At 40.7% G+C, this 26,986-nt stretch overlaps 1 protein-coding gene and 1 long non-coding RNA gene across 2 annotated transcripts in view; both read left to right on the top strand.

The window, feature by feature from the left end:
- Window positions 1–26,986, top strand: part of ARHGAP6 (Rho GTPase activating protein 6) — a 324,930-nt gene that overhangs the window by 10,615 nt on the left and 287,329 nt on the right. The gene's annotated exons all lie outside the window — the stretch shown is intronic.
- LOC134155977 (uncharacterized) lies at window positions 23,342–24,584 on the top strand. Its single transcript, XR_009961789.1, has 3 exons — window positions 23,342–23,546; window positions 24,186–24,284; window positions 24,415–24,584. It is a non-coding gene; the product is annotated as an uncharacterized LOC134155977 (long non-coding RNA).

Raw genomic sequence — 26,986 nt, 5'->3', positions numbered from 1 at the left:
TCCAGAATTCTTCTTGATCCTTTTCTCTGCTTGAGGTCCGAGTACATGCCATTTCCACGCTTTGTCAAGGTTTGGATGGAACCTTTCTGTTTCACAAACTGCTCCTCAACTGTGGCAGAGCTAATGTGATTCCTTCTTGGAGTGAAATATGTAACAGAGCCTCCTGCCTGTGTTTTTGTTGTTGGTTTTTTTTTTTTTAGATACGTATAAATTTTAGATACGTATAAATTACACCATCTCACATGGATCAGAGCAAAACCAGTTAGATAAGTTAGTGAGCAGTGGAAGGTGTGTAATGTGGATAACAGGATGCCTGCATACTGGGTTATATGAATGAAAAGGTAACCAGCAGTTCAGGGGAAGTGACTTCACCCGTGTGAGTCCGCATCTGGGACAAAGGAGGTGTTGATATGCAGGAGCAAGTGGAGTGGAGGGCCATCGGTACAGTTAGGGGATGAGAGTACTTAATTCCACTTCTGCTGCCTACATGGGGACTCAGAAAAAGATGGAGCTGGGTGCTGTCAGAGTTTCACAATTGCAGTCACAAGTTGCAGCAAGAGGAATTCTGAGCAGGTCTAAGGAAAAACACACTCACAGCAGGATTGGTTCAATATTGAAATGGGTTGTCCAGGGAGGCTCTGGAATCTCTGTCCTTGAAAATTTTCAACCCTTCACAGGGCAAGGCACCAAGGAACCTGATCAGATTTTGAAGCTGGCCCTGCTTTGAGCAGGAGATTGGACCAAGTAACCTCCAGAGGTCCCTTCTGACCTATTTTTTTTTCCCCCTGTGATTCTGTGACTTTGAGTATTATTTCTTTCCACAGCAGAATGAAAACTCTGCTGTGTTCCCTTGTGCTACAACATACCTTTGATGGAACAGAAGTTACTGGGTTACTTCAGAAAGTATGATGCTCTCCATCATCAATATTTGAAGCAGGCTTATAAGAAGAGTGATTTCTTTCATTGCATTGTTCTCCAGAGTTGTTGCTGTGCTACTGCTCTGCATGGCATACCCTACCGTTACACTGCAGCTACATGACTGGTGTCTTACAAATGCAAAGAAAGACAGGGTGGGTTTTTTTAAAGATGTCAGTAAAATTTAAGAAAACCCAAACAACCAAACCCTTCTCAAATTCAAGTGTTTTGCAGAGACAGCTTGACAGTGCTGTAGCAGAACTTCAGCAGGGATTTGGCATGGAAGATTCAGTAACTACTTGCCAGGTAGGTTTCCTGCCAGCTCATTTAACTAAGCCTGCGTGCATATTCCAGCATTAGGGAGCCCAGGGCTTACAAGTTATCTACGAGGACAGTGCGCTGTTGTGACCTGCTCTGAAATTGAGCTCTGTCTGCTTTTCTGAGTTATTTCACTTTAGGTTTAAAAATATTGAACACTGGACAAAAAAACACTGTCATCTTTCCCTGCCCCATTTCATGGTAGTTCAGTATGCTCATGACAGTCCTTATGATGTGCTAAAACACTTCAGTGCCGGTAGTAAAATGATGGTAAAGAAGCACTCCTTAAAATTTAGCTTTTCTAGATCTCATTTTTGTCATCTTCCTGAGTGCATTATAAGAGTAAAAATAATCTTGGAGAGAAATGAAAGAAGAAAAGAAAATTAAGAGGTATTTGAGAAGGAAAGGAAATCTGCTGAGCTTTGAGCTGGGAATTGCATCAGAGACACAGGAAAGTAGGTGTGGCAGTAGGACAGTTGAGGCTTTGGCTATATTGCTTTACACAGCAGCAGGTTAACCCGATTCTGACCTTACAATTTAAGAGCTTAAGGGTACAGTTATGTAACTGAGATCAGTCAAAGCTAAACTAAACTAGACTGGAATAGGCAGATGGGGCCACATGGCCCAGAAAAAGCTGGTACCTCATTGGCTCACTGAACTAAATGCATCGATGCTGCTATTTAAAAGGAGCACAGGTTGTAATTTGCTGCAGTTTGAAATGCAGTGGTGTTTTTTTTTGAGCTTCTGGACTATGTTGGTCAACATTTGATCACCTGTGTCTCTTCTTGCTCTTGAGAAACGATTTTGGCAAGCCTCCATTTAGCTGGCAGAGATTTTGTCAGGCAGCTGCAACCTCCAACATCAAGTGTGAAATTGGGCTGACAGAAGGACCTTGCCCATGGTAAAACAAAGGCTTGATGGCTTGGAGTCATAACCTTTTGCAGTCTTGATAAGTACATTTTTCCTTGAATGGACAAGAAAGTAAAAGAAGAGAAAAGGTGACTGTGGATTACAGCTGCATGGTTCAAATAAAAGGAGACAAGGAAGGGGAGAAGACTGAAACAAGGTAAGAAATGAGTAGTGAATTAAAACCTCATTAGGACTGGGGAACAGGATTGCCACCAAAGTGCCACCGTTGCTTGAAGAGGAGAGCTTTAACTCCTGCTCGGGCATCGCTACCCCATCTTGCTCATGGTGTGACATCGTGATTTTCTCCTGGGAGTGCTGTGCCAGGGATGCTGTCCTAGTGCTGCTCTGCACTTTGTGGCTCTGCCTACCGTGCCTCGTGGCCCTCAGGGAAGCTTCCGCCCATAGTGTGGCTTGATAAGATGGAAGGTTGCTGTTCCGACCATCATCTCTAGTGATGACATTTTCCAAAGCCCGTCTCACTTCTGAAGATGAACCTTGAGCTCCTAGGTCATTTAGATAGTTTTTGAAATCGTGTTCTAGATCTTTTATATCCTCATTTTTTGTTATAGTAATCAGAGCCTCCTTCCTTTCTTCTTCCTTCCCACAGGAAGAGGTCTATGCTGCTGAGGCCTTCCACACAGCTAAATACCATTTTTTATCAGTAAAGGGGTCTTAGTCTTGTCCATATGTTTTCTTGAGCTGTTTCTCATTGCAGTAGCACTTTCAACTTGTCTCTCTAAATATTGTTCATGCTTTATTTGTGCTTGTTCTGTGGTGATTACTATGTTCTTTAGCACAATTTTCTGTATTATGTTTGCCTCCTACTGTCATTTTTTGTTTTCAGCTTGTGACAGCTTATCTGCTTGTTTTTTAGAAGCAAGTCTTGAGGCTGTATCAGTGCATTGTTAAATTCCAAATGTATGTACTTTATTTCTTTGGTCTGGTAGCATCCAGCTTATATACTCAGATGGTAAATGGAAATCCTGATTGCTGTAGAGGACAGGATCTGGCATAAGTGCCAGTATTAAAAGAGAAGATCTGCTGCTCTTTGGTAACTCCTTCTGTCCCCATGATAGCTGGCCTGGAGGAGACATTCGGGGAGCAATGCTGCAGTGCGGTATTTGTCAGTCAGAGCTTCCACTCTGGGAGTCTTGTAAACAAAGCTCCCTAGTGTTTAGATACGGGGTTTCAGGGTTTAGTTGTTTGGAAGTCACTCTGACAAACTGGCTGGAATCTGGAAGCTTGCTTTCTATGGAGGAATTCCTCCCTGTCTTCTGAAGGCTGCTGAAGGCTGCAGCCTCAGCAGAGCCAGTGAGGTGTCACTGCAAGAGGAGTGGGTAGAGATAACGGGGCATGATCCATATTGCCTGTGATCCAAAAATGCCAGCTTTTACACCATGCCTTCTGAATCCTGATGGCGGGTATAGGGAACAGAGAGACCACTCATTGCTTGATAGGTTGAAGAGCTGTTGCACCCTGGAAGTAGAGACACTGGGAGAAGAGATGAGCTCATCTTTACGGCCATACTAGGTTGTGGTGGCTACACAGTTTTCTATGGTCCCAGATGGCAGGACACCTTTTCTAAGTGCTTAGAGTTCTTGGAGGCCCTTCTTCTGGACCAAGTTCAGCTACTTGGACTTCCCATTCAGCATGAGATTTCAGCTTTTTTAGAGCTGAAAATAGCAGGCTTCAGATGTCACTTGAATTGCACTTGAGAAGAATGAGATTTCTGCAGTGAATTATTTATTTTTGCCTTCCTTACAGTTTTTTGAAACATGCTCTTTGGTTGAGATAAAAGCATTTAATAACCATATTGCTGTGCTAGAGGGTGACTGGCCCCGTTAATTAAAACAGGACCAAAGCATTTGTAGGAAAGCAGGAGCTCTTCTTGTGCTGGATCTAACTCAGGCAGATGGAGTGGAAGCCAAGGGGAAGAGAGAAATATGGTTGGCAGCATCTGGGTCAAATCAAAACAAAGCTGGAAGGGAACAATTAGTTGGGATGTTCCCAAGGAGAGTGTGGAAGGTTCCTGTAGAAGATAGATAGCAGGAGGAGCTACAGACGGGCTTGCTTGATGGCTCCTCTTGGAAGAAAATCCACACCTAGAAGAGGCTGAAAGCGGAAAAGCAAAGGGCAGTTTGCTTGGCATGTTCCTTTGAGCCATCAGTAAAGGGCCAGAGGAGCAAGGGAAGGGGTCTCCTTCCAGGCCTGAGAGCTGGGAATGATGGTGCAGCAGAAGCAGCTGCTGAGCTGTTGGAGGACGCAGAACAAGCAGCATGTGGGGAGTGTGATGGGACCTCCCATCAAGTCAAGCATTATTTTTTTAATTTTGGTTATTTTATAACCCAACCTTTACAGAGAGACTGAGAAGCCCAGCTGGGAAGGTTTGGGAAATACTGGGATGGCTAGCAGAGATCTGGTGGTCACTGAGCATGGAGGGAGATGGACCTGGTGTAGCCATTTTGTTGATGCACTCAAAGTACCATATATACTTGGGATAAGTGATTATGTTGCTGTGACTTGCTTTTGTAGCAGAGATAATTCTGTGCAGTGGTGAAGTGCTCTAATTTGCTTTGCAAGCCTTAATGAATGCTGGAATGGAACCCTGAGGAGGGAATTTGTGAATTGCTTCTTTATATTAGCACACCGCCTGTGAGGGGTAGGTGCCCGGGAGAGCCAGCCTTTAAGTGGTTGATGAGAGGAAGGGAAAGAGTTTAGGAGCACATTAAGGGAAAATGAAATTAGAGATGCTCTGAGGTGGCTGATATTATGAACTGTAGGGGAATTACTTAATTCTTGTGACATTTTTGCCTGTAAAATATATATATATTTAATACATATATTGTTTCTTTCTAGACTTGCACATAATGTTTGCTCTGTTATTTTTTGCATGGAAAAAAAATATTCTTTGTGTCTGTTTCTTCCTCTTCCATGAAGCATTGCCACGTGGAAAAATGTTAGTTTTGCCATTTCACAACAATCTAAGTACATCTGGAGTCTAAGTTACTAAAAAGCTGCATGTTACTTATACAAAATTTCAATGTGCAATGCCAAGGAAAAGAAAAATCACGTAAAATGTACTGTTTCTTAGTAATGTACATCTCTGTTGTAAGTCAAGGTTTTATTGTCCATCTCTTTCTTTGTTCTGTCAGCAAACATCTCCCAGCTATGAAATGTGGTTTCCTGGAGATGAGACACTGCAAAGCAGGGTGGGTGAGAGCTGAGTCTCCTCAGACATGTGTTTGAGTGCTCAGTGTGGTGAGCCAGGGGAATACTGCTTTACATTCCAGCACAGCCCCTCCACATTTGCCTATGCCACCACAGCAGGGACCTCCGTGCTGGATTCACATGATGCTGGGTGCCCCTACCGAACTCCTCCAAATTCCTTTTACTGAGGAGCTTCCAGAACAAGGAGGCCTGTGAGCTGTTGTGAGATCAAATTGCCTCTGGAGATCAAATTGCCTCTGGAGAGAACTGGAGGGCTTCTGCATTTACTTCAGAGTGAGGAATTGGTGATTTACGCTCAACTGGCACAACTCAATGTGTAGAAAAGGATCTAACATAGTGAATTTGGAAGAAATGAAGAATATTTTTTTTTCCGTGCATTGTATTAGGGTAACTCTGGAAATACTCTGTTTCTGGTTTTGCTTTTGTTCTTCCCAGCTTTTTAGGAAATATTTGAACTAAAAGAGTTGAGGCAGTGCTCAAGACCATTGAGGGAGAAATTAATTTACCCAGTCTGAAAAAGGATCAGCTGCAGATTTTACTGCAGTGACTAAGAAAGCTTTTGCTCTTTCCTTCTTCCTCTCCTGGTACTATGGAATGGGGTTCATCCATTCTGTAAAATAGAGTATTCGCAGCTTAGGTGCTTCTTAGAGTATCTCTTGGCTTCCTCCCAAAGAGCGGGACAGAAGCAGTGGGCAGATAATCACTTGGTCCTTAGGAGCTGCCTGGGGTGGCTCATTGAAGCACCTGCAAGGGGCAAGGCTTGAAAAATCAGAGCTGCAGATAAACCTGTGGATTTGGTGGCTAACCTATGCAGGAGCATAGGAAGGATCTGCTGAGGACTAGGTCTCTGTGTCAAATGTCCCTACTGAGTAGGGAAGTGGGGTTAGGTGGGATTTGGCAAGTGCTGCTGGGTGTTTCCCTGATGGGGGAAGAGGATACAGCATTAGTTATTTCTGGATACTACACAGCCTAGAGAAATTATATTTAGCTGTTAGATAACTGGTTTAAACTGGGATTATGCCCAAATTAGGGATGACACAGTAAAGTTGAGTGATAAGAGTGTCTGTTGTTTCTTCCCTGACTAGAGGGGGTTGTGGGACAGAAAAGGGCATCTGACAACAGGAAAATCCACGCAGAATCCAAAGGATTTCTATAGGCAACCCTGCACCACTAGTCACTTTAAATTGCAGAGGTGATTTTTACATTACCATAGTGTCTTGGTACCCTATTTTTAGGTTAGGACATCACAGCACAAGATGCTATGTAAACACCAGAGATATTTTGTTTTTCTTTCCAGAAATTTTATAAAAGAGACAAGAGATAGACACAGTTGCACCCAGAATTGTACAGAGACTGTGAGAATGGGACTAGTTAGGGAGGGATATGTTTAATGTTTGATGCAGTTGAAAGGTACATAGAAAAGGCGACATCATCAAAGCCAAATAGTGTTTGCAGAGCTTGACGGATGAATATAAGCAAAGCATCATTGTGTTGGAAAGAGAAGGAAAAAGAATGCCAGAGCCATTGAGAAGATAGACGTCTGCATAGGATTTCAGGCTGGGGTTTCTATTGAAAAGGGTATAAAACTAATTTCTTTCAGCTCCTGGCTGGAAGTAGGTGATAGGAGGAACACTGCATGTACTGATCTTTGCTATCTTCCTGTCCATAGGCATTGGCTTTTCCATAGGCATTGGATTTTCCCTGTCTAGAGAGTATGTCTAGATGCACAGTGCAGCGTTGTGTAAAGATCTCTGTCTAAGCTGAGAAGCTGATGTGTTGTAGGGCTGCTGCACTCAGTCTGCTGAGGTCCCAGAGTAGTGCAGCTGTGGACTAAGTGACTAAGCTAAGAAATCTGATAAAACCTAATAAACTGTTGAGAAGAGGGTGCCAGGTGCTGGGAAGCAGCAGTATTAATAAATGAAAAGTAAATCAATTTACGTATCAGTTTACTTTTATCTTTACAGTGTGTTTCATTAGTACCTGCTATACCTTACTAGAGTACTCAGTCATGTTTGTAGTGTGAAGGGAGTTTGACACTCTTTACATGTGAGCTTACCCAAAGAGGAAGCATAAAAACAAGTTCAGATGTTGCCCCTTTAGTGATACCTCACCACTCCACTTGTCTCCTGTCCTTGTCTGGCTCTCTGACAGCCCCTTGCCTGGGGCAGTTTTACTCCCTTTCCCAAGAGGTGTGTTATGATCTTCTTTCCCAATCCCCATGAGCAGTGGTGTTGTTGAGCACGGACAGATGGTGCAGTTCAGTTACGAGACTGCTGTGGTAGCTCTGAAGGTACCAGCCCTTGCAGTGTATTACTGAAGTGGCTGGACAAGAGTGGGATTCTGCCCCTTCAGCTCGCAAAGCAGTCATCATAGTCAGAAAGAGAGGGAGTTACATGTATGGTTTTAATACACGAATTTAAACTCTAGGCAGAAACACCTTTTTTTGTTTGTTTGTTTTTTCTTTTAAAGAAGCAAAAAGAAAGTCTTGGCAAACAATGCCAGTAGGTTAAGTAATTCCTTTTGTTTGAAAATTGTTCAGTTTATTCCAAGGACCTTTTGCAATGTTTTCTTTGCACGTTAAATGTCTTAATGGAGAGCTGGCATCTTGCTGTGAATTATTAACACTTACCTAACAGATGTTTATATATGTTTGCCTTGAAACTTAGCTCTGGAATTCTTTCTGAAAGCACTCAATTTTCGAGCCTGTGCTTTGATAAAGGTGCAAATGAGGTAGGAGAAAGTGGTAGTTGTTTCTACATAACAGTTGTGCTGAGCCTCCTCCTTGTGTTGCTAACCAGGACCTTCTGAGTTTCTCGCCTGTTATGACCACTTTAACTCTGAACTGTTACTTTGGCAGCAGCAGTGATTGTAAGCTTTCTAAATACTTTCTTTTATTATTTCTCTATGAGAAATGCAAACCAACCTTCAACCACAGGCAGTATTCTGGACTGCTTCATTGCCTTGGGCCCTGTTCCTGCCCAGACCCAGTACAACCAGGGCACAGCTTTTGTCTTCTTTAGCACCTCAGCTCCCTATGAGGAGAAGTGTACCCTGAAGCATGACACCATCTTTTGTTTGGATGGGTGTCTTCATGTTCTCCATTCAATACTTTCTGGAGACAGACTGTCAAGCTTCCACCTTGTATAATGATTAATAATGTCTCACAAGGAAGTTGCTGGGTATTATAGCCAAGGTTGCATGGTACAGTTCTGATCCTGGTGCCCTCCAGAACTGTATCATCTTCCCCAAACCAGGGATTACTTCTGCGAGAACTTGATGTGATGGAAGGGAAACTTACTTCAGTAAAAATTAGTTTTGCAGTGTCCACTTTTTAGCGCTGGAATAAAAAAAGAGAAAAAAAAGTGCAACAAAACTGCCAAAAGCTGAAGAGCCATTCTCCATTTAAGAGGCTAAATCTCTTACTTGTAAATGCAAGTTCAGGAATGCGACTTGAATTATTGGTGACCTTGTCACTTGAGAAGAGGAATTATCATCTTTTGTCCTGGAATATGAGTATTTCTGTGCCTTGATTAGATCTTTGTATGGGGAGTTGAGAGTGGAGCAGGCAACTTCTAATCCAAGGTTCAATATTTCAGCCTTGTTAGGGCACCGATGGCTTTCACAGAAGTCCTTGCCCTGGTAGTTAGCCATTACCAAGAGTAATCTAATGATTTACCTTTCTCTGAATAACCATCTCACAAAAAGACAGCACAAAGGCAGATGCAGTGAAGCCTGCCCTGATAGCTCTATATTTGTAGTGTTGGAAGCAAATACACAGAAGTCTTCCCTGTGTAGCAGTTGCAGCTTAAGGGGCAGTTCTGCACACCTAAGGCTTAGCCACTACAAAGTTACTCTGCTGTACTGGTGACAAAACAGCTGAACATGCATTGGACATGTCGTTGGGCATGTTCTTGGACCCATGGCCCTGGCCCTGTGGGATGCTGTGTGTCCATGCGCTCTCTGAAGGGCCCATATGCTCTGTGTGCTGTCTCACCTATGGGACCTGGCTTGAAAGTCTCTTCATCAGAGTGTAAGGGACCCAGTTTGCTGCTTCTCCACCCTTTGCCCCAGCTGAGTTGTAAGAGTGTCCTTTGTGTGGTGTCAGAATGAGGAGGAGGTGGCAGAGCTTTGCTTCTAAAATAGCTTATTTCACTGAAAGAGTGGAAGTGACCATTTCTGGACAATGAAGAAAGTAGTGGGTTTGAAATTAAGGAAACAAGAATATGCTTTAAGCATTAAGACATGTAAAAGCACTTTTCACACCCCTTGTCATAAATCTGTGCAATGCCATTAATAGGACAAGAAAAACAATACTCTTCTGGCAATACTTAATATATAAAATTTTAAATCTTTTATTTTAAAATCTTTTAATCTTAAGTGGAAATTACCAAGGTGAATCTTAGAATTAACTCTATATGTATGTAATCTTAATTGTTGAATCTCTTTAAATTACTTGAAAAAGAACGTTTTCAATTTTAAAAGAATACAGTTGGCTCTCCTTAAAGGCATGTATATCAGCTTTTGATTGATTTCTGATCCTGGGCTCCAAGTTTGCTCATAGAACCTGGTCACATGCAGAATTAATTAATATTTATGGTGCCTTTATCTTGCTAGAATATGCCAGACTTCAAAGTGCCATGCTGTGATTGTTTTGCAAAAATGCAAGGCACTAGTCTGAAGGAGAAATATGCCTAGCCAGAAAATCAGAGACCTTTGTAGCAAGTTCTGCTATTTATTTATTTATTTTTAAACAAAGAGATTGGTATGGTTGATGAACATGAAGGTTTATCAAGCAGTCTACTGATTTTAATTGGCATGGTTTCTTTACTGGTGGTGATCTTATTCAAAACATGTCTTAACATCTTCTGGAATCAATTAAATATTACTTTGCAAATGGTATGGTGTTTCAACAGATGTGTAAACACCATGCTCCTTCTAACAGGAAAAGGTCACAAATAAGTCAGCTTTAAAATTAGGGTTGGTCATGTAATGCTCTTGAAAGAAATATGGTCTTTTATACTGGAAAAATAGAGGGTATCCTGGTTCCTATTCTGGGACTGAAGCAATATAATTTTTTGTCAGGGAATCACAACACATGGTCAATTTTTAATGCATGTGTTTATTTTAATAAAAGTAATATTCAGTCAAATAAGATACAGTGTGATTTTGTCAGTCAGGACTCTGCTGTGGTCTCCACTTGACTGTATTTATTTCTGTCTGTGATTGGGGTTTGTTTTTTCAGTTAATTTGCCTTCCCGTAGTAGGGAGGACTGTATTTACTAGGACTTACCATGCCTAATCTAACATGAACACCTGCTGACAAGCTGTAATACAATGTCAACTGTGGCGGTGAGATAAGGACCTGATTTATTTTCACTTGACACTGTTTCATATTTACTGTATTTCTTTAAAAAACATTTTGGATATTTTGGGTTTGGTATGCATATTTGTTTAAGTTGTCCCATCACTCACCACTTTGTTTTACTTCCATATGTCCCTACATGAATCTCTTGATAATCTTTTGTGTAAGATGGGATCTGCTTCTTTCCAGACTTCCTACATACACAGGCTTCTTTGATTTTGAGACTTCTTTCACTTCACGGTTTTTTGTTCTTTAGGTAACTCAGTACTTTGTGGTTTAGATGGAGCTTCATAGAGAGGCTTGTTCATGCTGTAAGAAGAGCAAGAAACATTTCATTTAGGTAGTGTGTATTTTGTGACTTAATCAGTAGAGTGAATGGGAAAGAAATGCTGAATGTGTACGATTATTGTCATATCTGTTATGCTGTTTGCAAGTTGCAAATCAGCACATAAATACATCACTCATTTTGATGCTTTCATATAAATATAATTTCATCTCTGTATGCAGAGATCAGATCCAAATACGCAGGTGAAAAGGTAAGATTTAAAAGAACTGCACCCATATAACATCACAATTATATTTCTTGCACATGTGTATGTTCCTGTATAGTTTCATGCATGAATAATTTATGTACGTTCAAATAAAGAGCAGAATGTTTCTCACATTTGGCTTTGAGAGGCCAAATGGTATGTGGGAAAACTGGACAAAAATAAAGATTCAATATTGGCCTCACATCTGAGGAAGCTGTAGAGCATAATGTTTTTCTCCAAAGTCCTCTTTATGTTTAGTAAATTAGCTTCAGATCTTCCTATCCAGTGCCATTCTAGCATAGAAGGAGGATCTTCAGCTTACTGAGTACTGACCAGCAAACTAAGACATGCACATGGTAAGTGCCACTTTTGAACAGGGGTGTGCTAGGAGCTGATCCTCATCTGCTAAGATGCAGAAGCCACGTGAACAGGTTGAATATTGCTTTCCTTGTGCATAACTCTTCCCTTCATGTAGAAGTGAAGAGGCAGGGGAGCAGGAGGAGCAGGCCTGGTGCAAACCCAGGTCCTGCTTCCAGGTAGGGACAAGAACCAGTTGGACACAAGGGCAGAGCAGAGCTCCTGAATCTGTTAGTGAAGATGTACTCCACGGAGATGATTTAGCTGAAGATTTAGATTGGCTGTCTCTCTTAAATCCTTAGGGCTCTTCTGTGTATTAGGAAGAAAGCACTATATAATGGTTTTATCATGTGACTTTCACAGGTGCTTTTCATTCTTGCATGCGATTGCATATCCACTGCTTGTTCCCGCAACAGCATTAATATGTTCAGAGTTACAGAAGGAAATGTGTAGGGCATCATGCTAGAGAAAATCTGGGTGACTGTGTAATTAATGACTTCTTCCCACTTGAGTTTAGAGTCAAAGTTATACACGCAACTTTATCATCAAAAGTTTCAGGTCTGATATCTACATTTTACAAGTATATTTACATTATAGATTTTGTGTTCCTGGTGGCCTCTCAAATGGGATTGCACTTATCAACTGTCAAAATGCTAAGAATGAAAGAGAAGGATTTTTTTGTTGTTTTTTTTTTTTAATTTAGGCTGGCCCATCCAGGTCAGAATTCTGGGAATGCTCCAAAAATTAGCAGTTTCTTTGTTACATTTCTGTATATGTGTGGAAATCTGCAATTGTTGCAGTTGCCTTTTTTTTTTGTTCTTGTTTTGTTTGGCTTTGTTAATGGTGAACTGCAAATGAAGTTATTAAACCCCCACCCACTTAATTACAGTCTGTATAAACATGTGTCTTGAGAAGGCCAGAGCTCTTTTATTTGTAACCTGAAAAATTTTCAGTCTCTGTTCAGTGCCTTCAGTATCTTCTTTCCACTCTGCTTCAGATTATTTGGGTCTATTATTGGGGTCTGCTCCATTAAGATAATTTAAAATGGGGCTTTGAGCAGCCTAGTCTAGTGGAAGGTGTCCCAGGCTGTGGCAGCGGGGTTGGAACTAGATGATCTTTAAGGGTCCTTCCAACCCAAACCATTCTGTGATTCTATGTTCTGAAAATGCTTCATGGCTCTCCGGCTAATGATAGCAGCAGGTGAGGTGTCGTCTCCTATTCCCCTTCCTCAGTTTCCCTGTTGGGTTTAAGAGCTCATATGAATTGGGGCTCAAGTATTTTTGTGAAAATGCATTCACCCATAACCCTTTAAAATGGGGTTAATTTCTTTAGGATAATATAACTCTGGGTTGCAAACAGCCTTCAGGACAGACTCCAGAGAAAATGCAGCTAATTTTAATTGACTGGGGGCTCTCAGCAAAAAGCTTTTGCAAGGCTTTCTTGCCCATCATGGGTAGGTAAACAGCCAAACTTTGCCTCATAACATTGCTAAAATAAATGGTAACTGTAGCTGCAGACACGTGCTGTGGTTATTCAGACAAACAAAATTCCTTTTAACCAAGGAAAAGAGAGGAAAGAGGTCACTGGGAACCATCACCAAACCTGTAAAATTTATCTGTAAAATAAAGAGAAAGGTGTGAATTGCATCTGTGATTTCATTGAATAAATTACAGTAAGAGAAAAAATAACATATTCAGTTGTTTTTTTTTTCTGCTCAGATGTTTCTGGCATTCTCAAAGCTTGTTATTCGATTTTTTTTGGGAGGAATTTCCCAGGTGTGAAAGGTGTCCTATGCTGTCTGTAGCTGAGTTACAACATCCTTGTTTGCTTCTTGTCTGGGTCTTCAGTTACATTTTTAAAGTTTCTTTCTCATAGTTATTTGTGTTGTAAGATTGATTTGTATTGATTGATAGCTATTCCATGTGTTGAGTATCAGTGGCAATATGGCATGTGGACAGAACTGCTTTTACATGAAATCAGACTGCAAAACACACTAGTGTGTGTGTTCAGCCTACCTCAGGTATACCAGATGTTTTAAAAAACAAGCCATGCTTTGCCTCTACAGCTAGGGAAATTACTAACGTCAAAAATCCTGGACTGTATATGGAGGTAGTCTGAATGGATTGTCCTTTATTTCCATTTCTTTCAGATTTTAGAGCCATAGCAGCCTCTTCTGCCAAGTTTTTATAGATGTGAGCAGGAAGGAGGGGGAGGACCCTTTCTTCCAATCAGTTCTTCAGTCAGTTCTTTAGCCTTAAAATGAACTAGTTCTTGAACTGGGCCAAACTGAAGAAAGTGCTCTTTAGTCTCAGCAAAATAGTTCGTGATTGAGCAAACCACTTTGCTGGTTTACCACTTTCATGCATCCTACAGGTGCTTAATCAGTTTGTTCTCCAGTTGAGTGGTTTAACTTTCTTGTAAACTTCATCAGCAGATGTGTACTGTTTGAATTTAATATCAATTGTTTTAATACAAGGAGAAAACTTAAGATCATAGTACAGAAGATTTTCACATTCTGAAAGCTTGTTTATTTTTTTAGGCTAAAAATGTCATACACTGTAGCTGAGTTATAACCACTTGTCTGTTTGTCTAAATAGTTTTGTTTAGAAATAAAATAACTAAAGAGCATAGTTATTCATCTTGTCAGTCACTTTTTACATGTCTGTTGTTCAGAATCCCTGGATGCAAACCATACCTGGCCTTCATTATTTCTGGTCTTTCTCATCTTCAGCTATCAACAGTATGTTTCAGGAAAGAGTAAGTATGGGTGTTATTTTGCTAACGTCCTTCCACTATAAAGATGGACTGCAAAAGATGTAAAGAAATCATACAGCTTTTGTGTTATTTTCCTTATTTTTGTATTGTCCCTTCTTGTACCTGTTTGGCTTCCTTTTATTCCAAAATGTCTCTTCCAGCGCGTGACTAGAAGCACTGTAAACTTAAGATGTGATCTTAGAGCAAATGAACCACAACTGTGCTCATACCTGAGCCACCTGTGAAGTAAGATGGGTGGGAAATGAAAACCTGATGTGCTGCTTCCTGGGGACTAGTTGTGTGAATGTGGGTGTCCTGTATGCTCAGAGTGTACTGTGTCCCCTAAGTCCTTCTGAGACAGCCGGCACTGGGCTGAGGAGGGCATCGCTCTCTTTCATGTCCCAAAAATAAAGAAGGAACAGTGAATCTGGGTGCTGGAAAGTATAGATACAACTTTTGTCTACACATCCCATAAGACCATACCCTGTGTGCTCAGGAGGATGCAAGTTAATGAACTCGTCATTCCTGTGCTCACCCAGCAAGAGGTCACAGTTGTCTGTATATGGAACAACTGGAAATGAAGGAAAAAATTTCTCTTGTTGTTTTTGGACTGATACTGGAAAATGAAAGAAGGCTTTTCTTTAAGCAAGAGCTTTGCACAATCTGCTTTTGGCTACTAAGGAAAGTGTACTCCTTTTAGTATTTCACTCTTCTAAATAATAAGCATACTTGAATGATGTGTTTAGCATCATAGCCCTTCTGAATCGGGAGTATGATCAGCTCTTGGCTTATTTTCCCATGTAGTTTGCTCCCCAGTTTGGCTAGAGCAGCACATTTTCACAGTATGTGTATAGAGTTATGTATTTATTTTTGTCATAATTTTTCTTTGGCATATTATATGCTGTCATTTGATACTACAATTTTATATTCTTTCCTTCCCTTCTCCCCTGCCCCTACAGTGGTTTTGATATCTGTCAAAGATGCTCTATGGCTGTTTGCAGGTATTTACCTTTTTCACAACTCCTGTTCAGTATGGTTTATATTTTCTTCCAGATTGTTGTGTTATGCTTTCAGGTCATTAATCTCTACATTCCCTTCCCAGGGAGGCCGTGGCAAATCAGACCTTGGAGGTCTCCTGGAATTTTCTTTAGCAGAGTCCAAGGTCATGAGGCTGAATGCATTGTTTGAATATTCATCCAGCAAGACCTTTGGATATGCAGCAACTGAACTCAGCTGAGCACTGCTGCTTGCAGCAGTCATGTACAGCCTTGTTTATTTAACCCAGGCTGTACTTTAAAGAGGTTTTGGTTACAGGCGTATTTGGAATCCTATATAGATCGCAGCAGCACTGACGTCCTTACATTATGTTGGAGTGTCTTTGTTGCTGCTGAACAAAAAGAGAGGCTCTTTTCTTTTCACGTACTTACATAATTAATGAGTTATTCTAAGGGCTTTTTGATCCTATTATTTGGGGATATTTTGAGTGAAGTTACACAAGGTCAGCATTTCAGAAAAAAGTGAAACTACATTTTATAGCTGAGGGAATAACATGCGTTACCAGTCCTGGTAGAATTTAAGTGTAGATAAAAATGTCTGTAGTTCTTCTGATTTCAGGAGGAGCTTCCTCCCAAAAATGCTGGGCTAAAGACTGTTTTCCAGGTTCTGCCATTACACAACTCTAGGACTTGCCAGGGTGTGAACTTTGCCAAACTGCAGACAAGTGATTTTGATAACACTGCAGGCAGTTTCCCTGTGGCTATTTTGATCCTGTGACAGAAAGGAAAATGGTAAAAATCACATGTGTTTCCACTTAAATTTCTTCTGGGATGACATGAGCAGTTATAAAGCTAGTTCACAAATATTCACGGGGAAAAAGAAATAGAAACAATAACAAACTGGGGTAGAGAGCTGGAGGCAATGGGTTAGGATAGCTTCATCCTAAGCTTGGTGTCTGAGCAGACCCTGCTGTGGAAAGTGGGAACATCTAGCAGGAGTTAGGTCTCCAGGGAGATTTATTGTAGGATGTATTGGGAATGGTCATTCTACCTTTCATACATATTAGAAGATTGTTTCTTTAAAACTATGCATAAATAGAAGAAATCTGCCGGTACTGCAGTGTTTAGCACTGCATTCTCTCAGGGGCTTTTAAGAAGGAGGTGCTTAGAGCAGGCTTGGTAGATACCTATAGGTCTGTGGGGTGCAGCATCCTTGTGTGTAAAGCTGGGACGTTTTGGGATGTCAGAGAAAGAAATAGGGGTTTTGCAGCTCACGTGTGATCACGTAGTCTTTGCAGCTTGCCAGGATGGAGAAGTCCTCATCGCAGCTGATCATGGCCTACTCCAACTGGTGTGGCAGTGCTTCAAGCAGACAGCAAAGCTGCTTTTGAGACCCACATTTGTTAAGTCTCAGTTGGCCAAGTTAGCTTCCAGTACTGTTCTCTTTTAACACAGCTATTTCTGCTGGAAAAGTGCCAGAATACGCCAGGTAGCAGCCACGCCAGCTGTCCAGGGCAGGCGTTAATCTCCAGTCAAAGGAAGATGACAGGCATCCAGGGCAGGCCAGGGGCCATAACCTTTGCAGTGCAGTCAGCTGGCACTGCAGAGTGATACACAGCCAAATACCTCAGCAAGGGGGAGGCATTTAATACCCACTGTGCTTTTATTTCTCATTATATGTACCAAATACATCATCTTTAAGTTATGAGAAGTTTTTATGCTAGCTAGAAGACTCATACTGTTGCAGTTCAGTTTGTAATATCCATAAATTCTGCATGTGATATAGTAGGAATAGTTGCAATATAACTGTAGTCTCCACTGCAACCATTTGAAACATTTTGAAGGTTATGGCAAAAAGTACTAAGAAATGCAGTGTTTGGACATCACTGTTAAGTGAGTGCACACCACTCAAGAAGCTCTGCATTAGTCAGACCATGTGCCATAGATTCAGTCATTCTGGCTCTGGCTGTGGCTAATGTTCAGTGCTGTAGAAGATGAAAAATTCATAATGCAAGTGTGTGTGCCTGTGTGAATACAATTACAGAAGGAATTAATACAGAGTAACTTCAAAGAGCACTCTCCACCAAGCAGAAAATCACAGTTTAGCCCATGGAGTCTTTTGACCCAAGATGTTTGTCCGTGTTGCCTTACAGGGCACAGTTTGTTTTCTTCAGTGTACACAAGTGTAAATGATGCAACCCCAATTTCAGATACTCAGCTAGCCATGACACACACCCCTGAGAAACGCTTATTATTCTTTGGCTTCGCTCTTCTTTTTACTTCTTATTTATTCAAACAGATTACATTCCCATTTGGATAGGATTAGCTGTGGTTTGAAAGTATTGCTGTGGTTTGTCCTGTGAACATGAGTGTAGTATTCAGCTGAGCAATGTCTGTTTCATGACCTGAAACATCTCGGATAGAGCAGACAAGACTGTCAGCATTTGTATCTAACTAGATTTCCTGTTGTATAAAGACCTGAGGCACTTTTGGGGACTTCTTACGAACTTTGCCATGGGGAGAACTCAGAATTTGAGGTTGTCTTCACACCTTTTCTAGGAAACAGATGCATTTTTTTTCTCCCTCACTGCTGAGCTTCTGATTAACATTAATGGATGTATACAGACCAGGCTAAAATAGTAAGTGCTCAACGTTTTGCTGTGATGAGGCACATGAGAACATCATGTGGCATGACTTGCATGCGTGCACATGTCCCCAGCCCATGCCACTGCTTATATGGCCCAATGAGGCCCATATACAGATGTTTTTTCAATAATCAGTAAGGTGACTTTGCCCTCAAGCAATTTAACTTTGCTTTTTTTAGGATTAAAAATAACTAGGTATGTGCAAATGAATGTGATTCACATTTAATGCTTTTTTTTTGCCATTTGGTGTGGCAAATCCCAGTTTTCTGAAAGAGGCAGGATTATGCAGTTTGGCATCCAAATTTATTTTTCAAAATGTGAAACAAGGCATTTCATCCTCTGTGAATAGCTGTGTTACTGCTAAGGACATGAGGTATTTTTCCTAATTTCATTTAAGAGTTTTATTTTGGATACAAGTAATTTTGTTAGTGTTGGAAACCCATGCACAATAACATAACTCTGATGTTAAAGAACTGAAACTCTAATTGACTGGCCTTATGTCTCTAAAGGCAGAGTGCAGCATAAATAAGAAGATACAAGCCATACATGGTGAAAAGCTTACTTTCGGATTTTAAGCTCCTGAGCTAAACTACTGAAAATTTGTACTGGGAACCAATCTCAGCATGACTGCATGCCATTATTTTAGCAGGAAACACATGGAGGTTTATCCTCTGTAGTGAGGTATTGTTAAAACATGGTGTAACTGCTTTATGCTATGTATGTGGGTTTTTTTAGCACAAATTAAAATGTACCTTGATTCAAATTGAAGTAAAATAAAATCTGGTTATATTCTATATTCATTATATATTGACAGAGTTTAAAAATAGTGTGCAAATTAGACTAAGCTCAATAGCAATCTCTTCATCTCTCTTTCACCCTTGGGAAAAGGTGAAGGGAGTTCCACCTCCCAAAGAAGACTTGTGCCCATCTCAGACCATGTCATTGCTAAGGAAGACTTGTAGTACATGCACTACTGTTCTTCTGGGCTGGATGGCACGTGGTGCAGGTTTGTGCCATTAGGCAGGGGCTGGACCCTATTTCTCACATTTGTTTCAGTGGCTTTAATAGAAGACATCAGAGAACTCTTACCTTCAGATAAGCATGACTTGTAAGGGAAATGTCTGGGGAAAGAAGTTTCTATCCTTGTTCCGAAGCAGACTCAGGAAGAAAAGGAGTTCTTGTTGCCACTTCTGTTTTGTGAAGTAGCAGCCAAAGATACAACAAGGGGACAGCTTGTAAACCTGGATTACAGGTGTGCATCTTTGGTCACATAAACTCAGGTAGATCTCAGTTCTTTTACTAACTCTGTTTCCCTAACTTATGTTTTTAAGTTATGGCTTAGACTTCATTCCATAATACCTGAGTATCTACAGCCTTAAATGTGAGATGACTGTACTTGTTTACAGTGCTTTATACTGTGCATTAGTAAAAGGGCTACCTCTAGGAATCCGTTATATTTTTGATGTTCCAATTCAGTCTGTCTCTCATCTAAGAGTGATTCTCACAAGAAGAAACTTGTGGCTGGTGTTGAATACCACAACCAGTGCAGAATTCAGCAGCAGGAACATGAAAATGTTGGTATGGTGTCTCCTCTTTGCATTCCCATGAGTTTGGCCTTTCTGCCGTAGCTGAATATTCTTTGCTGTTTTCAGATTTATGCTTGTGACAGAGACTGATTTGATCTGCTTTATCCCATCAAGTCCTGGAGTTCCTGCTCTATAGATGAAAGTCAGGTTGGATGGTCCTTTGGACCTGATGTAAAGCTATCTGTAGTCAAGGAAAGTCTTCAGTGAACTTTGTGTCAAACCTTTTCTCATGAGCTGGACCTACACCAAAGAACCCCCATTCCCACAAGAAATTAGCACCATCTCAAAACTCTGTGTTCGCAGCTGACTTCAGCTCCTGTAGTATAGCTTATCTCATCCATCGTAAAACTGAGAACCAAAATGTATTTCAGGATGAACCTAACAGAGGAGAATTTGTTCTTTTTTTCCTATTTTGAGGCTTCCTATTTTTATACTGCAATGAAAAGCAGTACCTAGTACTTCACAGTGAACCTCTGATTTCTAAATGCAGTTCACTCTCAGGGTCCAGGGGTTGGAAACTTCTTATTCATTTTGATTTTTCCTAGACTTTTCCAGTCCCTTTGAGCCAGTGAATAAATTTTCCTTGTATTTTCTTGCCTATAATATGTCCTCCTTGCACTCCACAGCTGAAATGGTTTCTCAGAGGGCAGGAAACAATTTTCCCAAATGTGTATGTGTAGCATTTTCTTGATAAGGATGGACTCTTGAACGTTTCCTAGTTACCTATATATAGATTTAAAGAAAACCCTAGAGTTAGTTCAGTTTCTTGTTTTATCTATGCTATTCTTTAGCAGCATTCAGATATACACAATCAAGATGGTAAAACTGTTTTTTACAAGAAACCAACATCAAAAGAAGGGTGATTCTTTGATAACTTTTTGAGATACTAAAAAAGGGGTCTGTAAGCATTTTAGCAGCATAAAGCAAGCCAGTGCCTTTTCATATTGCAAGTTGCTGTGTGAAGAGATGTAAAGCCTCCTGTAGTCATTAGGATTCCTCAGCTGGTTTCAGGGATATCATGCAGAGCCACAAAAAGCCTTTTATGATTAAGGCAGCTATCTGGTGATACAGTATTCGGAAGAACTGTTTGATGCTTTCCAGCAACACTTTACATTTTAATCTATACCAGTTATTTTTAAAAATATATTTTGAATGTCTGGTAGCATTTCAAGAGACTGTACAAGCGTGAGTGGGTGCAGCATCTGACAGCCACATATAGGTGAGGCTGCTGCAGCTCTGTGTCCCCAGGTCCAGCATCTATCCGTAGTGGATATATATGCTCATTATATATATGTGTGTCTGTGTGCGTGCATATGCATGGTTATATACACACATGGATCGACGCAGACAGAGGACTCATAGCAGTCACACAATTATGAGTGGCATAGGTACCCTAATGTTGTTTCTCCTCTCTGGCTGTTTAAGATTAAAGTCAAATATACGCATCTATATGGCACATCTGTAAAGACGTATATACAGCATAGGTATGTGCATACATGCTTTCAGCCCCTGAGCTCACTGCAGCTGCAGGTACCTCAACCATGTGGACTTCTCTGCCCACAGTCCAGCTCCAGCTGCTGCACTCGGAGCCCTACACACACAAGTGCAGGCAGCATAGGCTACCCACAGGGATGATTCCCTCCTGTGATGGTTTGGGGAGTGATGAATGGGCCCCCCTTGTGTCTGTGGTAATCAGTTGTTAATGAGCCACCCTAATGAGGAAGCTCTGTGCTGAGCTGTATGTCTTGACTGACATGTTCCTATCTTAGTCCAGAGGAGGGCCACGAGGATGATCAGGGGACTGGAGCACCTCCCATATGAAGGCAGGCTGAGAAAGTTGGGTCTGTTCAGCCTGGAGAAGAGAAGGCTGCGTGGAGACCTCATAGCAGCCTTCCAGTATCTGAAGGGGGCCTATAGGGATGCTGGAGAGGGACTCTTCATTAGGGACTGTAGTGACAGGAGAAGGGGTAACGGGTTCAAACTTAAACAGGGGAAGTTTGGGTTAGATATAAAGAAGAAGTTATTTACTGTGAGGGTGATGAGGCACTGGAACAGGCTGCCCAAAGAAGTGGTAAGTGCTCCATCCCTGGTGGTGTTCAAGGCCAGGTTAGACAGGGCCTTGAGCAACTTGATTTAGTGGGAAGTGTCCCTGCCTATGGCAGGCAGGTTGAAACTTAGAGATCCTCCCCAACCCAAACCATTCTATAATTCTATTTCCAAACTGGTGGGATAGGCACCAAACCAATTATACACGGGTGAAGTGGCACCTAAAGTTTAGGTGTACAGTGTGTTAATTTCCATGAAGGCCCTGTTGAATATTTGTTAGAACACTGTTTATCTTTTTTTTTTCCTGGAAAGCTGAGGGAAAATGGGATGTCTTTTGATTATCGAGTTCTGGGATTTTTTTTGTGCTGCCCTCACACTGCTCAGGGGGACTTCTCTGTAGAGGCAGATAGCTTATGTAAAACTATAGCCAAAGCCTAGTACCCCTGTGGCAGATTGCTGGGAGGCTTTCAGGAAGGCTCTGAACTCTTCAGTGGAAAACAAAGAGAGCGACGGGTTTTCCCTGGAAAGATGACTCGGTACCCTGGAAAGAAGGAGGTGTGTGTCATATTACACTGAGTCAGCTTTATCACACAGAAGATTTAACAATAAAAGCATGTTTACCCAAAACAGATTTACGGGAATGGAACGAAGTCACTAAAAAAGTTAAAATCACAAAACTTATTAGAAAAAGCTTATTAGAAATTCTGAGCTTAGGATCCGGTTTTAGAACTTGAAGCATTTAACATTTGGTTCAAATTAAAGCACAAGCCCCTAGGCTGAATCTCTGACTAAAACTGAACGAGAGGATAAAAGATGGGCTGACCTTTTCATATGAAAAGACATGATTCTTTTTTCATTTAGGGGGAAATTAGAAGGGCCTTCTGTCCAAAATAGAATGAAGTTAGTTGATCCAAGGTGATCTTTTCAGTTCATTGCACTAGTTCGTTGTCCTGTAGGATGAAACAGCTCTGAGCCAGAATTGTGGAGATTACATCATGAGAAAGGACTATTGGTTCATGCTTAGTAAGATTGTCCTGAGCTGCAAGCCATTAAGCTACTTGTATTTCAGAAATCAACATTTAGACTGAAACAGTAAGCCAGTCTCAAAATTAGAACAGTTTTCATTCCATAACAATGGAAGTGCTTGCAGATGTGTGAAATACCAACCACCTGTTGCACTGACATAACTGTTGTCCTCACATTTGATGTACCTAAATACTTTCTGCAGCCTAGATGTGTGAACCTGTGATTGTAAATATTGAAGGTTGGTTGACTCGTGATAGCTGTGGATGTTCACGGTCTTGATCCATGGAAATAAAATAATTCAAGTAGTTTGTTCCACCTGCTGGCTTTTGCTGTAGGCGTTGGCTGTGCACTGACACCAGAAGAATTGCTGTTAGCGAGGGGAGAATTAGTCTCTTGGCTTCAGTGCTTGCTTGACTGACTTTTCTCAACCATTCTTTTTCCTTGTCTTTGAGAACTGTGTTTTATGAGCCTCAGCTGAACTTAAAGCTCTGATGTTCTGGGTGGGACCCTCAGGCCTGTTCAGCTTTCCTTTTAAAATTCAAGGAGGCTTCCCAGTGACTACTGTGTTGATAGCATTTTTTAAAAACCTGTGAGGATTTATTTATTTCTTACTGTAGAAAACACTGGATTGAAATGAAGAAGCAGGCCTTTTTTAAGGGCCAAATAATGATTTTTTTATCCTATTGTTGAATGGGCTTTGGCAGTTAGTAATCAATATTTACTACCTTTTGAATATTTGTGGGATGCTTCACTAGATACAGAACAATTAATTGTTTCTAGCATTGGTGCTTGCTTAATCATTTTTGATGGCAGCTGGAGAGGAATATGAATGTTCTCCTGGGTAATGATTAAGCTTCACGGACCTATCAAATCTGGTAAGACTCCAAAAATGTGTAAAAACTCTGTTTAGTAAATTAGGATGAGAAACTATAATTAGGTGTTGTTTGTAGTTCAAGCATGATGTCATATTTGGCATATTGCTACAGAAAAACTCCTAGCTCATGGCTCAGTTCTGTTCTTTCTCAAGTCGGTGTCTTCAGTGTCTGCTCTTGAGGCTGCCTGTCTCTCTTAAAGAGGAATGGTTCATATGATACCAGCTTTTTAGAAGCTGATTCAGGGTTATCGCAGTCATGGGAAGAGAGGCAGGAGGTGCTGCTTGGAACTGGTCATGACTGCATGATTTCCAGCCGCCTTATCCTTACATAAAACTGATTAAACAGCTTTAACTTTTTATGCTGGCATAAAATCCTCTAAGGCCATTCCAGCTTGACAGCCCTGGTCTTCGTGGGAGAGGCACACAGAACTTGCTCCAGCATTTTTTGATGCCTTTTCCCACCCTTCTATTTATACTGCTAAATAACTGTAGCAATTTGGGGTTAAAAAAAGGCTTGAGGAAGAATAATGTCACAACAAAAACATATGTTTGGAACTCTAAAGCATCACAGGAAACAATGTTCTTCCAGATTACATGAAGTTGCAGTATATTAACAGCCCTTTTGTATCATCTTTTCCAGTCTTGCCTGTTCACACAATAAGCATGGGAGCTGCTGAATTTTGGAGCAACTGCATTAACTAAAAGTCATTATAATTGTGGAGGAATAATTTGATCTGTAGTAAGTCTCTTTTCAGTTACCTGAAGCTTTCCTGAATATTTATTTGGATAAAGTTTTGAATCTAGCAAAAGCTCGAAAGCCTCCTGTATATTGTGACTATTTAAATTTAATTTGCTTTTGCTATTATCAGATACAAGCAAATCTGTTCATTGGAAAGGCAAGTATAAGGAAAGAGGAATTCCGTTCTTCATACAGTCAAAGAAACATCCTTTCAAACCAGACATGTCATCAGGTCATGAGGACAATCTTACTAGTTTTGTTAAATTGTTTCCCTGTTTCGGGGTTCTTTGGCCCAGTATGCGTAAGTGCTTAACAAGAATACCGCAGGGTTTGTAGTTAAAGGTAAAACACATCATTGTCATGACTTCTTTTTAATGTTCTGTTTGCTACCTGAAGCATCCTCCTTACCTTCACAGAAATGTTTTGCTTTTGCAAATGTGGAGTTTTATTCACTTACGAGGTTGAAAAGGATGCAGTAGCTCAAAGGGCAGAACAGGCTATATATGCTATTGGAGTAGCAGCAGATTTAAAGCCTGGTAACTTGTGCTTTAATAGGACTGTAAAAGAAAAGTTCATAATATTAGAAAATAAGCACTTCCCCATTCCCAAAGGAGTTGTACATCATATGTGTAGACCTGATGTATTCTGAGAGAAGGAATTTTACACCATTATTGTATGAGGCACAGCAGGAGAAATATTAAAGTAGATAAAGAAGAGATAAATAGAAAATTAGATATTACAGAGGTGAAATTTATATTTACAGGCATTCACTCTACATTAAAGGTAGATTTCGTGAACGAAGATGCATAGCTTTATAGGCAAGTGAACAGAAGAGGCAGCCCAATGAATTGCCCCATTGCCTTCATTAGGGCAGTGAGGAGCCAGGATATTGTCAATACATAGACAATATGGCTGATGTTGTTGTGTCTCAACCTGAGATGGCTCCTGCAAGACCAGCTGGGTTGTCCCTCATGTGTGCTTTGTGGCATTCCCAGGCAGAGGAGCACTGTGGCAAGAACTTGGACCAACCTTTTGGGCTGCAGAGGTTATGTGTGGACCTTTGTCTTACTGGTGCCCACTGCAGATTGAATAGTCTGGCTGGAGATCTGACTAAAGAGATAAATACAAACCTTCTCTGAACAGTATGATTTACAGAACACACTTGACAGCCTAGCTTTATGGAAGGCTTTTATTGACATTCACTTAAGAAACAGCATTATTCCTTTGTGGTTTTACAACTCATAAGTAATGACATGATGTTGGACTATTCTGCTTAAAGCCTTTAGACCATAATGGCAGAGTATGTGTTGTGTGTGTAATGTTGTTTTTCTATGGGTTTGTCAAAACTCTTAACAGGTGTTCTTACCCCTTTTCTAGAAATCATTACTGTATTGTAGTATGCCATAAATAGTGAAAGTGAAACAAATGTTCATCTCCTGAGTGCCTGTAAATGTTCTGCCACAAATATTCAGCTTAGCCTGGCAAATAGTCCTTGTGTGACTTTTGCTATACGTTCTATTTCTTTTCACTTAGAGTGTAGCACTTAGTTAACTCTTTCTGTGAAATCTAATCTAATTTTAAAATGTCCAGTTTTCAGAGCTATGCAGAAAGTAACAGCACATGAAGTCCTACTCCACCTCTCAGCATCCGTATCTCTGCCCTGGATGGTAAGCATCATGTGTTGGAAGGAATGCACCAAGACAGCTAACAAATGTCACCACTTCATATACACAAATGTGTTTTATAAATAAATAAGCAGATTTTAAAAGTACACTAGTTGTTACTTTAAAAAACAACTTTCCTCATAAAAACTTTTGAAGCTAAACAGGAGGAGAGGTGAGAAATGTTCTTTGTAGAATTGTGCTCACACTAACGTTATGGTGTTTAATGATAGTTGTCCAAATACAACAGGTGGTTTTCTGTGTGTAAATGATCTTAGTTTCTAAATAGTGTAGATACTTCAGTGGAGAAAATGAAATATGAAAACTGTAATGTAAATATTTTAAATCTCAAAAGCAAGTTGCTCTTGCTATCTAATATAATATTACATATATATGTATATATACATTTCTGAATGTGCTGTCAGGTGCTTTAGGCTAATGTTTCCTGAGACTTTGTGAGAGACAAGCTGGCAGCTGTCTGAGCCTGCTCAGTGCTCTGCTTCACATCCTTCCAGATCAGAAGGCACTGGGATTTATTTTCCTCTACCTTCCCCAGGTGCTAAGGCAACAAAGAAAGGACAGACAGTGGCAATGCTGAAGGACACTTGTGTGCCAAAATTCCTGCAGTAACTAATGAATCTGCTGGGGATTGATCACATTTCTTAGTATTAAATAAACCCAGAAATTTATAGTGGAAGTTAAGAAACCATTTGTTTTATGACCCAGCAGGAATTTTGGTTTGTTGCTCTCCTACCAAATACCCAATAAGGTGATCAAGAAAATGGTTCCTGGACCTCTGCTGACTTCTAATAACATTGTTCTTCATAGTGGCTGGAAGCAGCTTTGTGTTTGTTACTGACACCTGCTTAGTCCAAAATAATTGTGAAAATCAGTAGCCTACAGAGCATGTTACTAGCTTTAAAGTACAACTCCCCACCACCAGGCTGCATATCTACAGAAGGCATTTTGTGAAATTCACTGTCTTAACTTCTTCTTAAGCACCTTATAAATGAACCCCAAGTATGCCAAGCTGTTACAGGC

Source organism: Pezoporus occidentalis, unplaced genomic scaffold (assembly GCF_034315485.1).
Source record: "Pezoporus occidentalis ecotype Australia unplaced genomic scaffold, CSIRO_AGI_Poc_V1 ctg81, whole genome shotgun sequence".
NCBI classification, from domain to species: Eukaryota; Metazoa; Chordata; class Aves; order Psittaciformes; family Psittacidae; genus Pezoporus; species Pezoporus occidentalis.
The sequence above is the reverse complement of the archived record's forward strand: the minus strand, read 5'-3'. Positions and strand labels throughout refer to the sequence as shown.